Consider the following 16,031-nt stretch of genomic DNA (forward strand, 5'->3'; position numbering starts at 1 on the left):
GAGAAAGGAAGGGAAGGGAAGGGAAGGGAAGGGAAGGGAAGGGAAGGGAAGGGAAGGGAAGGGAAGAGTGAGAATCTTACTCAGTCTCACAGGGTTAGAAGAAAAAATGAGTCAAAAGGTATTTATAAACTTTTACTATGCTCTAGAAATTTGCTGTGTTCTAGAATGTGCCATACAATTTGGGCATAGCTAGTAGTATCATTTGAGAACTAAGGATGTACAGAGTCTTGTACTAGGCACACTAGGCACTTGACTGGTGCCAGAGTTTTAGATGTCATCTGAATAGAGGTAACAATTGAAACATGGGAGGGGATGAATTCCAAGACATATCTGAAAAGAGGAAATTTGTAGATAAAACCTTAGAGGGAAAATAATGCAAATCTCTCATACATATAACTCCACCTTAGTCTAAAGCATTTACTCATCTACACGCTTAAGTGAACACATAGAGTTGGCTGGGTGTTGTACAAACTAAATTAGCTGTTTGTGGCTCCTACCTTTTATGAGTAGAGACGTTCTTTGACACAGATATTGTCATCGAGTCAATGCTGGGGTTGACATTATCTACATTTAGGATAGAAGAGGATAAAGGAAGAATTTGCTTGCAGAATTGCTTGACCATTAATGCTAGAGGGAAGATTATGTGGGTGTGCTGATGGGGATAATACTAATCATGATGCTGGCTAACACCCATGTAGTATTGCCTAGTTGGCAAATCACCTCACATATATCACCTCCATTTATCCTCCCAACCCTGAGAAGTAAGTACTGTTGGTATTGTTGTATATACTTTGCTAAATATTCCCAAAGTATCCCAGTTCTCCTCCCTGAAGTACATGCTATTATTATTATTCCCATGAGGCTAGAAAGTCAGGTGATTTACAGAGTCACAATGAGAGTGTATGAGGCAAAATTTTCACTCAGATCTTCCTCAGTCCAAGCTAAGCACTCCATCTACTGGACAACCTAGCCCTGGATTTGTAAATTGAAGGTTTAGATTCAAATCATGACCTGTCACTTTCTACAGGTACAACCTCAGATAAGTCACAGTGTCTGAGTTCCAGTTTCCTTATTTATAAAATGAGGAAGTTTGACTATATGATCTTTAAGGTCTCTCAGAGCCCTGAATCTGATACTTTTATCCAAAAGAGATGATTTCAGAAGTAACTCACTTATCCAATGGCCTCTTTTTCTGAGACGAGTTCAGAGAAGTCAGTCGAAAAGCATTTGTGAAGTTGAGTACCTACTATGTGTATAAAAACATTTAAAAACAAGCAAAAACCAGTCAAGAAGCATTTGTGAAGTTGAGTACCTACTATGTGTATTAAAAAAAATTAAAAACCCAGCAAAAATCAGCCAGTTCCCTACTCTCAAGGAATTTACACTCTAAAGAGGAAGTAAACCACTTCCCGATTGAGAAAGAAAGGATGTTCTAGGTATGAGGAGTGATTTGAGGGAAAGTTTGTAGGTTGGGGTGGCACGATACCAAAAAAGATGTGCTGGCTGGGTCAATTTCCTAATGGGATAAAGGAGGAAAAGCAGTGGCTCTAGACTAGGAATGATGAATTAAGAAGAAAGGCATCCAATTGGGTGAAGTTGGGGAAATTATCTTGCCTCAACTTTCTTATCTGTGAGAAAGCTTCTTATTCATAATCAAATAGAAAAGCATTCATCTTAGACGCAAGAGCCCTGGATTCTAATCCCAACACTGTCACTTAAATTCTCTGAACTTCAGTTATCTCGTGTGTGAAAGAAGGTGATACAAGACGATGCCTACACATCTCTCTCACACTGAAACCTTCGCTTCTATGGACATGAGTTATCTCACAGAGGAAGCGAGAAGCTTGGAGTCTATGACTTCCAGGGGCATTTCTAGCTCTAAACCCTAAAACTTGTAAGGCTAGAAAAATCAAATGGAAGGAACTAATGGAGACCAGATCTCTCTCCTCCCTTCTTCCCTCCCTGATGCTTTCTGTGTCTTCGTAGACTGCATTAATATTTTACTGATACACAGATAAAGTAAAGTTTGTTTAAATTATGCATGGGCCTTTAAAAGTATAACAAATCTCTTAAAGGCAGGCAAATGTGAATAATAAATGGATCCTTTTTCATTTCTATGTGACTTTATGCCCACCAGTCTTTGTAAAGTTAAGTACCAAGTCATTTGTGCTCGGGCTAAAAACCTTTCAAATAAACATCAGCCCTAAGTTGGAAACAGAAACTCCCTCCAAACAGATTAGAAGTAAAAGGCACTGCCATATATTGGACAGATAGAGATAGATAAATGGATGGATAAATGGATGTGCATGTAATGTTTCCCTGTAAGTACAAGTTTTTAATAGCAAGAGTTATATGATGAATCTATTTATCAGACCTCAGCCACTTACTAATTGTGGGACCCTGGACAAGTCACTTAACCCTGTTTGCCTCAGTTTCCTCATCTATAAAATGAGTTGGAGAAGGAAATGGAGAACCACTCTAGTATCTCTGCCAAGAAAACCCCAAAAAAGGGATCAAGGAGAATCAGAAATGACTGAAAAGACTAAATAACAATCTATCTGTCTCAGAACGTTTTTCCCCTTTCCTTCCTTTAACTCTTGCTACTAGAAATGTGCTCAGAGATACTAATATATCCAAAACAAATTCCTACATATAGGCTGGCTTGGATAAAATCTGGATTATGTTAGAGAAAGTCATACACAGAGGAAGGCAAGATTGCTCCAAGGTTCCCTTTTCTCAAGATGGCTTAGACCTAGCAACAAGTCTATCTTCCCTGAAAGTGGCCAACAGAGAATTTTCCAGTTAGCTGATCTTCTAACTGATCAAAACACTATTGTAAACTGGAATGTCCACAAGTCAAGACCTTGAAACTTTTCCCTGTGATGATTATAGGCTAGTTTCCACAACTTGAATATGAATGGCTTTCAAAGAAAGAGGCTTTCTGAAATCATTGTGTGATCATTAGATTAAGACTACACTGGGGGGCAGCTGGGTAGCTCAGTGGAGTGAGAGTCAGGCCTAAAGACAGGAGGTCCTAGGTTCAAACCCGGCCTCAGCCACTTCCCAGCTGTGTGACCCTGGACAAGTCACTTGACCCCCATTGCCCACCCTTACCAATCTTCCACCTATGAGACAATACACCGAAGTACAAGGGTTTAAAAAAAAAAAAAAAGACTACACTGCCCATCTTTAGATTTAATCACCAAAGGTGAGAACACCTCTAATTCTGGGAGGTCCCTAACCCACAGGGTGCTAGAGTGGGTGAGGAATAAGAATTAAACGACTGCCCCCCTAGGCAGTACAATGAGAAGCGTCTATTGTGATTGGACACACAAATTAGGAGGGAGGCACAGGAAGTGACACATAAGTGACCCCTTTAAAAAGAGGGAGATGAATGAGTGAGAGGTCTTTGGTTAAAGAGGGTGTCTGGTGACGGACCTCTTCTGGTTCGTGGAAGAGTTGGAATGCTGAGACCCTGGTGAGACTGCTTTCAATATCTTCCACGTGATGAGTTTAAAGACTCAATGAATCTTCCTGAACTTCTCTTAAGAAATTTCTTTTAGCAGACTCTGTGAATGAAGTTTTGCTCCATTCACCTCCGGGCCTCTGGCCCTCTAACTCTCAGCTGAGGGTTAAGATCTACCTGGATTAATTAGAAGATCATAATAAATTACCTACTGGGTTAGATTCTTATTTCCTGATTTCCTCTCTCTCTTCTTAATTGTAAATAAACTTCCATAAAAGTCAATTTTGACTTGAGATTATTCTTAATTGAAGATTGATAATAGTTCAATCTTCTGGTGAGCATCTTTTAATATATTAAACTCATAAAACCCCCTTTTTTCCCCTCTTACAAGTGAAGGTGGAGACATTTTTTGTTCAGCTATATACAAGTGTTTTCCCATTACCATTTCACCCAAGCTTTTGTTGTTGTTCAGTCATGTTCAGCAGTCCAACTCTTTGTGACCTCATTTGGAGTTTTCTTAGCAAAGATACTGGAATGGTTTGCCATTTCCTTCTCAAGATCACTTTATATATGAGAAAACTGAGGCAAACAGGGTTAAGTGACTTACCCAAGATCACCTAGCTACAAGTGTCTGAGACCACATTTGAACTCCTGACGGGGACTTTTCCTGACTACAGATCTAACATCCTATCCACTGGGCCACCTAGCTGCCTTCACATATGAAAAATAAGGTCAAACCAGTATGAATCACCCTAAGATCTGGTTCGTCATAGGATCATAGATTTAGAACTAAAAAGGATATCGGAGTCCTTCTAGTCTAATATCCTCATTATACAGCAGAAGAAGAATCTGAACTTCCGAGATGTTAAGGAACTTTTCTAAGGTCACATAACTAAATAAACATCTGAAGTGGCACTTGACATCCAGGACTTCAGGCTCCAAAGTCAATATTCTTTCCATTGTGCCTGCTTCCTCCTCTTTAATGAGATACACAGCAAATGATAATTATATTTTTGGATCAGTAACTCTAGAGCTGAGAGCCCCCATCTCCAAGTATCAAATTTCTGTCCATTTATTGATAAGAAAATAGGTCAGGGTTTCAGGGAAACATAAAAGGAGACAGAAATCTATTTTGTTTTGGTTAGCTTTTTGGAATACATCAGCTTTGGCATCAGAGGAATTGAATTCAAATCTTGGTTCCGTGCAACCGAAGGCAAACCAATTCACCTAGATGGGCCCCAGTTGGCTCATCCTTAAAATGAGGGAATTGTATTAGATGACATCTAAGGCTCCCATTAGCTCTCACTCTATGATTCTCTAATCCCAAGTACAAAGCTATCACTAAAGTGGAGTTTGCTCATTTATTCATTTTCTCTTCTTGGCATGCTCTGTTTCAAATGCTGGCTCCAGCCCCATTGCAAGTATTTTCAAAGGGGTATTAGAATGTCCCAAAAAAGGGCTGAATAGGTTTTGTCTGAAGCTGATTGACTTTTCCTAATGGAATCATTGTGATTCAAAACTATAACTGGAGTGGAGACATTGGGACTTTGCCCGAGGTAAAGGATTTAGAGCATGGCAACAGGAATATATTGAAGTTGTTTCCTCTTTTGTCCAATCTACAGTTAGTCAAAGTATCCGGAGCACTGCTTTCATGCTAGGGACACATCCTTCTCCTTTATTAGAGGTCCGGGTGAGCTCTCCATCCCCAGCAATCACCAGAACTAGCACTCCTAGCAGTCGTCCTATATAAGAAGTTATTAGCCTGTAGTCCATAGATCCCCAAGAGTCCCTGAATAAAATTTCTTGTGGTCCATGGGTTGATTTATTTTTAAACCCTTAACTTCTGTGTATTGGCTCCAAGACAGAAGAGTGGTAAGGGCTAGGCAATGGGGGTCAAGTGACTTGCTCAGGGTCACACAGCTGGGAAGTGCCTGAGGCTGGATTTGAACCTAGGACTTCCCATCTCTAGGCCTGACTCTCAATCCACTGAGCTACCCAGCTGCCCCCCACCATGGATTAATTTTTTTTTTGGTGGGGGAAGGGGGTCGGAATCGCATCTATTTTTTTCACTCTCCTTTGGTTCCCTATGCGTATTTTGTCTATTTACATGTAGAATTCTGAGAAGAGGTTCAGAGGCTTCACTACACCAAGTGCCAAGTGGGTCTGGGGCCCAAAATCAGGTTAAGAATCCCTGTTCTAGACATCAAAAATCTGTTTTGCTTATTTTGTTCTTTGTGGCTGCTATGATGGGGGTGGGGTGGGGAGTAGAGTTCCAGGTCATCATATATTTTCCTGATATCACAGATCACACTAGCTTAGCGAATCCAATCATCTTGGAGAAAGGAACATTCCTAATCTGATCCTGAAAACTTCAAAAGGATGAATAATGTGTGCATGTAACACATTTTCTTACAGGGAAGTAGGTCACTCTGAGGTATCACCGTCTCCCCCCAAAGCTTAGAAAAGCTTCCTTGCTGATAAACCACCCCAGAGTGGTGGAGGCTTAACATCCCTAACGAAAGGAAAACACAGCCGTGTTGCCTCCTAAATGCCATTCCTACCCTGCGCTTAACCTCCAGGCCTAGCAGAAGACACCGAGCAGTCCAAACGATCACAGATGTCAAAGTATAAATAATTATAATGACGCTTTCAGGCATTTTGTTGCCTTGTGTTTGTTTCGTGTTTGGAAAAAAAGAAAGAAGACTTAAAGCGGGAGATTCAGCTCTCCGCTCTGAAATAGTGCACCTATGAGGCAGTTAGCACAAGTTTCAGAGTGTCCACTGAGGCTGAAAGAGGTCCAGGAGACACTTCCCATTTGGGGAAGTAGTAGAGGCAAAGCCTGACCTCCGATCATCTGGATCTAAGTCCAGAAACCAATCTATTATCTCACATTCCCTCCAGTCAGAGAAGCGTTGGCTGCTCAGGGAGAGAAAGACAAAAAATTAACAGGATCGCCTTAGAGCATAGCAATTATATACAAGAAGTACTCGGAAAATATTTGGAGATCTTAGATGGATATGCCACTACCGGCATAAGGAAATCAGGGAAAGCTCCATGGAAGAGGTGGCTTTGGAAATTGACATTCTTTTAATTCAAACCAGTATAAAACACTCGTCTCAGAAAGTCCTTCATTTCAGGTGAGAAGCTCTCTTAGATTCTTGGAGATAAGTCCACCTTCCTTCCCTCTTTCTTTCCATCCTAACTCCCTCCTTTCATTCTTGTCTTCTTTTCCTCTTTCCTTTTTTCTTTCTCTTTTTTTCTTCCTCCTACCCTTCTTTCCTTCCTTCTTCTCTATCTTCCTGTTTCAAATTGCCCTAGTGTGATGAAGCTCCTTCATGCGGTCAACTGTCAAAAATATCTCAAAGAGGAAGGATCGCTTCCTTCTTAATAGCCAGGCGGTCTCTCAGGAAATAAAGAGTCTCGAGTGCTTCGACTGATGGTCAGCTCTCCTTTCCACAGTGCAAAGCACCTTCTCAGCAACAGCCCTTGGAACGAAGTCATAGAAGTGAGCATCCCCATTTTATAGATTAAGAAAGTAAGCTTCAGAGAGGCTCACAGATGAGCACACGGACACCGAAGTTCAGAAATATCAGAGCAGAGACAGGAGCACAGTTTTCCTCATACCATGGTTAGTTTTGGGGGATTTTTCCCCCATGGCTTTCTCCTACCTTGTCTAGTAAGACTAATCGAATAACTAACCACTCCAGAAGAACTGTGAAAGGCACTTTTCCCTTTTTCCTAAGAGTCAGAGGAGCAGCTAAACAGAAAGAACGCTGAGGCAGACCAAGATCAGCCTCCTTTTGTGGTTGTTTATTCATTTCTCCAATACTTCTCCCACTTCACCAAACTCTTCATGGCCCAGGAACTTCTTCCTCCTCAGCCCACACAGCTCCCTGGGACCCTTCACCCTAAAGAACCAAAGTTTGGGAAATTCTCTGAAGGGGCACGTAAGTGGAACGTATGGGGCCGGGGATCAAGCAGAGAACAAAGCTGCTTTTGACTTCCTAACAGAAAATGGCTAAGTAGTGATTATTTTAGGAGCCAAGTCCATTTGTTTCATCTATGACTGGCTTTGGCCCAACTCCATTTTTTTCTTCGGCGTCTTCCTAATCCCTTCCCACATCATCACAGACTCATAGATATGGGACTGGAAAGAACCCCAGAGTCCATTCAGTCTAATCCCCTCACTGATGACGAGGAAACGGAGACCTAAAGCCATGCAGTGACTTGGCCAATGCCACATAGCTAATGCAGCAGAGCTGGAATTTGAACCCGTGACCTGAGACTCCAAATCGAGACGTCTGCCTCCTTTCTTCAAAATAGAGAGCTGAGAGGCAGCAAGCTCATCTGCTTCTAGGGAATCAGGGAAAAAAAGATGACAAGTTCCAGGGGCATCTCTAGAAAGGTTGGGGTAAGCACAGCTTAGCTGCTGAATAGACAGGCAGACTCTGGAATGTGAGATCTGAGGCAAATCCAGTTCTATTTGGATTGGCTAGAAAAAGGGTTTTTGAACATAGCCCAAACACGGGAGGAGGGAGCTCTCTGGGAAGGGTCTGCAGCGGAACAGAATTCTGCCGAGAGAGTCCATCGGCTTGCTTGGGCAGCACCCAGTCAACAGTCTTGGGTTGGGCAGCTGAATTCCAAGGCCACCTCACTGAGAGATCAAAAGGGGGCTTTCCAGGGATGCACGAATGGCTGGACAATCTCCGTCCTCCCCAGCCTGCATTTGTAGCTAATGTAGCCAGTTTTCTATGTGGCTTTCCCCAGGGCTGCTAAATTTATCCATGTCTCCAAAGTGGGCAGGGCTCAGAATAAAGCAGAATGCAGCTGGGAGCCTATTCTATCGATAGGGGAAATGAGTTGGGCACGTGGAACTGGGGTGTGGTGAAAGCACTGGATTTATAGCCAAAGGATCTCAACCGGCAAACCAATGTGCTATTGGCCACATGTTTGGCCATGGCTTGAGTCCCCTCTCTTCTCCTCACCAAGACAATGGGGGTAGAGTGGCCTGGATCATCCTGAAGGTCGCTGCCAACTCTAAGTCCTGTAACCCTAAATCACAACCTTCAGGAGACAGTTTCCTCATTTGTAAAATTAAAAGTAGGGAAGCCTACGTAGTTTTTAAGTTTTGAATTTAAATTTAAATAAGTTTTAAATTTAAAATAAAATTTAAATAAAACTAAGCCTACATAGTTTTAAATCATAGGATTTAAAGTTTGCCAACTTTAAATCCTATGATCCTCCATCACAAGCTCATTGGGCCTCAGTTTCCTCATCTGTAAAATGAGGAGAATTAGTTTAGATAATCTTTAAATTCCCATTCATCTTTCAATCCCATGATGCCACTTATCAATCAATGAATCATGATCATTTTTTTAAGCGCCCACTAAATGCCAGGCTCTCTGACAGGTTCGCAGAAGAGAATTACAAAGAAAGAAACTATCCCTACTTGCAGAAAAGTAACAACAAATATACACAAAATTGAGAATGGAGGAAATCATCCCAGCCACTTGACTTAGGTATCCACAGCAGAAATCCACCAAATTCCATCGTAGATGGCACAACCTCTACAGCCCAAGGCTGTCCAAGATGCTTATCTCACCAACTCTTATCATTAAAATTAATCTTGGAGGTTTATGTTGAATTATAATTATTTATTAGTAAAAGAAAGAGAAAGAAAAATATGACGAGGTCTTTCTAACTACCAAAGTCTCTTGGTTGCGCTGTGCTTTGCCAGTCCTCGGGTTCCCAACCAGCCCTGGCCCATTTATAAGCTCAACGAGGAGGCCCACCAAAACAAATAGTCAAGCCAGATGAATGAAAGACCAAGAGGCCATCCAAAGAGAAAGCTCGTGTTCAGGAAGTCATGGCTTCAGTTGGCCATGCAGTCTTCCCCCTCACATGACTCGGCATTCTTTCCTAGCATGCATGTGCCAGGTAAGGGGGCATGCTTTTATTTAATTTAGAATACCAATTGATAAAAAAAAAGGCATTAAAAATGGTACACACCATGTCAAAAAAAGAAAACAAGTGCAAGTGCCCACCTTCATAAAGGATGAGCCAGAAACACAAGCCAGTGCGCCATTGTATTCCCACCCAGAGATTCCCATCTCTGCAATATATTGGAACAAAAGATTGGACGCTGATGCTCATTTTGACACTCCAGAGTAGAACAAGTGAATTTCAGGTCCTTAGATTAGCTAGTTCTGCTCCCCAACATCATAAAGAAGGAAGCTTAGAGCTTCTGTTCAATGCTCAGAGGGGAAGCATGCCCTTCCTTGAGCAGGAATCTGCTTTATGGAATGATGAAGAGGCTCCTATACCCACAGAGTCTTTAGACTTTAACCAACTAGCCCTGTTGAGTTGTCAGACTTAGAAAATCCAATTGACCCGAGCTACCAAACGTATAGCAGTTAAATATCACAACCAATGAAGTTGAAAGTAAAAGTATTGTTGTTCCCATTTTACAGATGAAGAAGCTGAGGAAAGGATAAATTTTTGTAATTAATAGCAACTCGCATTTCTACAGCACCTTTAGGTATACAAAATTCTTTGTTTAGATTAGAACGACTTTGTAAGCTAAATAGTAACACGGGTCACTATTCCCACTTTGAAATAAGGAATTTGGGGCTCAGTGGGGGCAAGTGACTTGCTCACAGTCAACCAGGAAGGAAATGTCATCCATGGGCTTGGAACTTAGCCCTCCCGGCAGCAGCTTCAGGAATCAGCTATGCCATATTTCCTAGCCAGTGCCTAGTCATCAAGCTATGGGGAATTCTAAACAATGGTGCCTTCCACGCCTCCCAGAAAATGATGACTTGACTCAAGTAGGAAAGTATGTGGCCAAAGATGAAATCATCTGTCACCCAAGGATGTGGCTGCTGTGGCGGCTGCTGCTGCTGCTGCTGCTGCTTCTGAATGATGATGAGAAGCCGTAAACTGAGGTTTGGAAAACACTTTACATGAGTATTTCTTTCAACCCTTACCCTTTGTTTTAGGATCAATGCTAAGACAGAAGAGCAGCAAGGGCTAAGAAATCGGGGTTAAGTGACTTGCCCAGAGTCACATAGCTAGGAAGTGTCTGAAGCCAGATCTGAACCCATGACCTATTTACTCTGCCATCTAGCTGCCCCTTTACCTAAATTACTAAGATCTCAATAAGAGGAGAATGGTATCCAAGATAGCTTCTCTGGCTTCCTTAAAGTCTCAGCTCTAGTCCCATCTTTCTCTTTTTTTAACCCTTTACTTTCTGTCTTAGAATTGATATTGGATATTGTATATTGGTTCTAAGGCAGAAGAGCAGTAAGCGCGAGACAATGGAGGTTAAATGACTTGCCCAGGGTCATACAACTAGGAAGTGTCTGAGGTTGAACTCAGGACCTCCCATCTTTGAATCTGGCTCTCAATCCACTGAGCCACCCTGCTGCCCTCACTTGTCCCATCTTCTGAAAGAAGGCTTTCCCGATCCCCCTTCTCTTTGTGATTCCTCCACTTTAGCCTCTGCATCCAGTCTGTACAGAATTATTTACATGGTTTTCTCTCCTTGAGAGCAGAGACTAGTTTTGCCTTTCTTTGCATTCGGTGCCTGGTATGCAACAAGGGCTTAATGAATGCTGATTGACTGACTGACTCACTCGCTCAAGGTTCCTCTGGACTGTATTTTCGTAAGCCCTTATCTGTAGTAGTATGTTCTGTTCTGGGCATCATCCTTTGGGAAATGCATTGATAAACTGGAAAGCAGCAACCGAGACGATGGAGAGCTTGGAATCCGTGCTGCTGGAGGGTGGTGGACTCTGGGGCCAGGGAAGAGGCCATTTCATGGGAGAGGGACTCAGATATTCCAAGGCCATCACATGGAAGGGGGATTAGACTTCCTCTGCTTGTCCCCGGAGGCAGAGGCAGGGCCAGGGAGAGGCAAGTGTCTACAAGGAGAAACTTCCAGACAATAAAAGTTGCCCCAAGAGTGGGACGGTTGACCTGAGGAGGTAATGAGCTCCCCGTCCTTGGAGGTCTTCAAGCAGAGGTTGGACGAGCAGTCATTGGGTACGTCGTAAAAACCCCAATTGGACTAGACCATTTCTGAAGTCTTTCCTGACACAGTTTGCAGGAGTCGCTAAATCCCATTTGCAGCCCCTTCTGGAGCTGAATAATATAAATGTCCAAATTCCCCCGTGTCAGCAATTCACAGCGGCCTGACAGACAATTCCTGTAAATTGGGGAAGGTGTGGGGCGAGGGGGGAGCCGCTCAGCCCAGGATCAGGTGACTGGCACTAGTAACAGATGGTGACTCAGCTGGGAAAGTAAATAGCATTTTGATGGGACTCCAGCTTGCCAGGCTGACAGCTCCCCCATACCATTCCCTGCAAACTTCAGCAGCGCACAGGCAGGCAGTCCCAGCGGCTCACCTTCCCACCGAGAGCATCACCTGTTGCCAGAGAGCAAAGGGATTCCTAGAGCTCCGAGCAAACCTCAGCACCGGCAGAACCTTCCATTTCCCAAACAGATTCTGAAAATCTCGGGTCTTTTTGCTGGTTCCTCTCATTACGCCCGCCTGCGCCCAACACAGCTTGCAAGGCAGAAGGAAATGTTTCACGGGATCTTAAAATAATGCTGTTTCCAGGGGAGGGGAGTCGTTGCTATTCTTCTCCAGGCCCCCACTGGTGAACATTCTCCCCAACACCACCCCTGCATTCCCCGGAGAATTACGGAAACTTGCAGTGAGAGGATAGATCTGCTAAGATGGGGGATTAGGGCCCCCCATCCCAGGAGGGGCGCGAGACCCTTCCGTATTCAACTCTGATATTCGATCAGGTCAAAGGGAATGAGGAGGCAGTACATAAATCTGAGAGGAGAAAGAATAACAGGAGAAAAAGAAGAAAAGGCAAAGATGAGTGCAGAGAATTCAACAGAATACAGAATGGAGCAGGGTCCAAGGGATGGGAGAGCTCCCTGAGAAGAAAGGAGGGTTCAGAGAACAGAGCAGATGAAAGGAACAATGTGCTGGAGGGGGAGAGAGAATCAAGAATTTATTTTCTTATTTTGAACCAAAGCATGGCAAAGGATACGTGAAAAATTGGGAACAGCCTCCCAGAAGATGGATCTGTAGCCTGAGAATTCCCAAATGCCAAAGTGGAAAGGGCCATCCAGGCCAACTCATGCAACCCAAACCTCTACAATGTATAGAACAAGTGGTCATTCTGGGACTCCTTGAAGGCCTCCAGAGAATGGGGATCTTTTTTTTTTTTTAACATTTTTAAACCCTTAACTTCTGTGTATTGGCTCCTTGGTGGAAGAGTGGTAAGGGTGGGCCATGGGGGTCAAGTGACTTGCCCAGGGTCACACAGCTGGGAAGTGTCTGAGGCCAGATTTGAACATAGGACCTCCTGTGTCTAGGCCTGACTCTCCATCCACTGAACCACCCAGCTGCCCCCTCCATGATTTTTTTTAATAAACCCTTAACTTCTGTATATTGGCTCCTAGGTGGAAGTGTGGTAAGGGTGGGCCATGGGGGTCAAGTGACTTGCCCAGGGTCACCCAGCTGGGAAGTGTCTGAGGCTGGATTTGAACTTAGGTCCTCCCGTCTCTAGGCCTGACTCTCCATCCACTGAGCTACCCAGCTGCCCCAGGGAATGGGAATCTAAAACAGGCTATTCCATTTTGGGCATAGCTCTGATTCTGAGAATGTTTTTTACCCATAAAACCAAAATCTGTGTTCTTAACTTCCAGCCCTTGGTCCTCATTCTAACCTCTCCCCATCCCATTCAGCGCAAGTCTAATTCCCTCATTGATATTCCTGATACTTGAAGATGGTCATCACGACCTGCCCACCTGCCCACCCCACCCTCAGATGAAGCAAGGGTAATCTAATGAGCTGTCTTTCATTTTTTTAATCCCTTCAAGTTAATGAGAGATGATTTTTATAAAAGCATATAAACTTTAAAACTCTTCTGTATGTGAGTCAAAGCAAATCTATAAATGTATCTATTCCTATTGTGCATAGAGACAGTGTGGCCCAGAAGATAGAGCTGTTGTGGAGGCAGTGGGTTATTTTTCAGATGCATCCAACCCTTTGGGAGCCCATTTGGGGTTTTCTCGACAAAGATACTGGAGTGCTTTGCCATCGCCTTCTCCAACTCATTTTCGTGTTGAGGGAACTGAGCCAGAAAGAGCTAAGTAACTTACTCAGCATCACACTTGAGGCAGGATTTGAACTCGGGAAGATGAGTCTTCCTGACTCTAGGCTTTGCATTATCTACTTAGCCACCCAGCTGCCCCCCAAAGTAGATGGTGTCCCTTAAAACCATATTGGGGAAAAAGTAGGACATTAGAGGGAGTCTGGCTATAGATAGAAGATTAGGGGCCCAGGGGAGCCTTCGAGGCACCCTTATTTGAGGGATCTGGAAATAGAGGTAAAGGGACTTGCCCAGAGTTAGGTAGAATTTGAGCTCGGGTCTTCCTGAAGCAAAGTCTAGTAGTGTATACACTCTGCCAAATCCCCGTATTTATTCAGGCAACACTGAACTCAGTTCTTTCCCTGAATTCAGTCCTAAAAAGAAGGGCTGCTTAAGGCTGGGATTGCTAAAAGAAACCTGTCTTCCAACCTCCATTTCAGTAGCTGGTTTCTCTTCCCGGCTCCTGTTTTCCATAGGCAGCCATCAATCACAGAGCTGGCATCTAGTGAAAGAGGGAGGCAGCCTCCCCCTCCACAGAGGCCCTGCCAGTGGGAGGGAACGTCAAGGGACCTGCCAAGACGCATCAGGCTCGAGTCTATGGCCCAGCCTGTAAACAAAGTAAACTGTAAACACTCCCCAGTCAACACCACACAGAAGGCCTCGGAGGCGACATGGCCTTAGCTGTTGGATTTAGCTCAACCCTCTGTAGGATTCACAATATAAAGTATAATTTAAAACAGAATTCAATCATCGCCAAATCGTGGCTGGCTTTTTCAGGCTCCCCAAGTGGAGATCTCACTGTAAAAACACTTAAGTCACCCAAAAAGGGTTTCTGCAAGCAATCAGAGAACCTCAGGGTTGGCACTTTCGTTCCGCGGTCAAGCGAGTGATTGGAAATGACTGCGGGGAGCGGCGAGGGAGCAATGGGACAAGGCCCTCAACGGTCTAATCAGGAGGGTCCCAGCTTAAGGGGACCCCTTGCTTCTCCTCATTAAGGAAGGAACAACCACATCGCTGCACCTTCTTTATCCTGAAGGATCCACAAAGGCAAAAGAATCAGAAAATGCCAGAGCTGAGAAAAAAGAATTGGAACGCCCAACTCCCTCGTGGTAGAGATGGAAGCTTAATATCCTAAGAGAAGTGAAGCAGAATGATTCAAACACCCCAAGGCTCCTAACTCTTGGTTTGTGGCTCATTCCCTTCCACCATGAGAAGGTAGTTCTCAGGGCCTGCCCCCTGCCTCTGGCTCCAGCCCCAGACTTCTCGGTCTCTTCCATAAATCCTCAGATGGCATCATTTTAAGGCTGGTTACTGGCCCCTTCCTATGCTTTCAGGCTTTTCACATTGTACTACCCTTGGGAGGTTTCTGCTCCAGCAAATCTGTTGCTATTCTTTGTACCACCAGCACTAATGCAGTACATGGTAAATAATAAGGATTTAATGAAGACTTGTTGACTGCCCAAGTGATTAATTCTCCTCTGTTCTCCAGCTTATTAACCTCCTTTCTAAAATATGGCACCTAGAACCTACTAGAATGCTGGGAATGTGCTCTGACTATGGCAGAGAACAAGAGGAGTCTTTTCTCCTCTCCCTCATCCTCGAGACTCACTCCTCCCTTCTTCAGGAGCACGTTGGCTTTTGCAATGATCCTAGAATACTCAACTCGAGTTCTCAACCAAACAAATCCTCAATTTACAAAATAGATCTTAATGCTTTATTCTAGAATTTGGCTCCGAATTAGAGAATTAGAACCAGGCTTACTACTAAGCCAGGGCAGCTCCCTGTCTCTGGTCTTTAATTCTTCTACCCCAGCAACACTGCTGACCTAGAGTCTCTAGCACCCTTGGGCCCACCAGGTCCAAATGGTACATTCCTCCCCAGAAACTCCCCTGGAGGAAAGTCCCACCCCCGCCATGCTGAAGTCTCACCCTCTCAGCTCCTGACTCTCCAGACTATTTTTTCAACTTGTCCCAAGTCACCTCTTGACTCTAAATTCATCCTCTTTTCTTCTGTACAACTGAGTTGGGTGTTACCTACAATCCAGCCAGTCAAAGGGGTTCCCAAGTGGGAACCTCTCTCCATCTCCTTTCATGACCCTTTAATGCATTGTTTTCCTTCATTAGAATGGAAGCTCACTGAGGGCAAACCTATCTTTCTTTTTGTTTGTATTCGTGTTCCCAGTCCTCAGCCAGTGTCTACTCTAGCACATAGTAAGTGCCTAAGAAATACTTTCTCTCATCTAATCTAGTCTAGTGATTAGGACCATCTTCCAAGTCCCCAAGGTGCCAAATTACTCCTTCACCTTTATCCCATCCTGTCAGGTCTGCAGTGGAGCCTAGCATCTGTACCTTGTATTCTACTCTAACTGCAGCCACCCTAGCTCAGACTGGCAG

General features: G+C 43.9%; 1 protein-coding gene across 1 annotated transcript in view; it reads right to left on the minus strand.

Annotated features, from left to right (window-relative positions):
• The window catches only part of PRKG1 (protein kinase cGMP-dependent 1), a 1,248,761-nt gene that overhangs the window by 998,867 nt on the left and 233,863 nt on the right, over window positions 1–16,031 (minus strand). The window lies entirely within an intron of this gene.

Source organism: Gracilinanus agilis, chromosome 2, assembly GCF_016433145.1.
Source record: "Gracilinanus agilis isolate LMUSP501 chromosome 2, AgileGrace, whole genome shotgun sequence".
Taxonomy (NCBI): Eukaryota; Metazoa; Chordata; class Mammalia; order Didelphimorphia; family Didelphidae; genus Gracilinanus; species Gracilinanus agilis.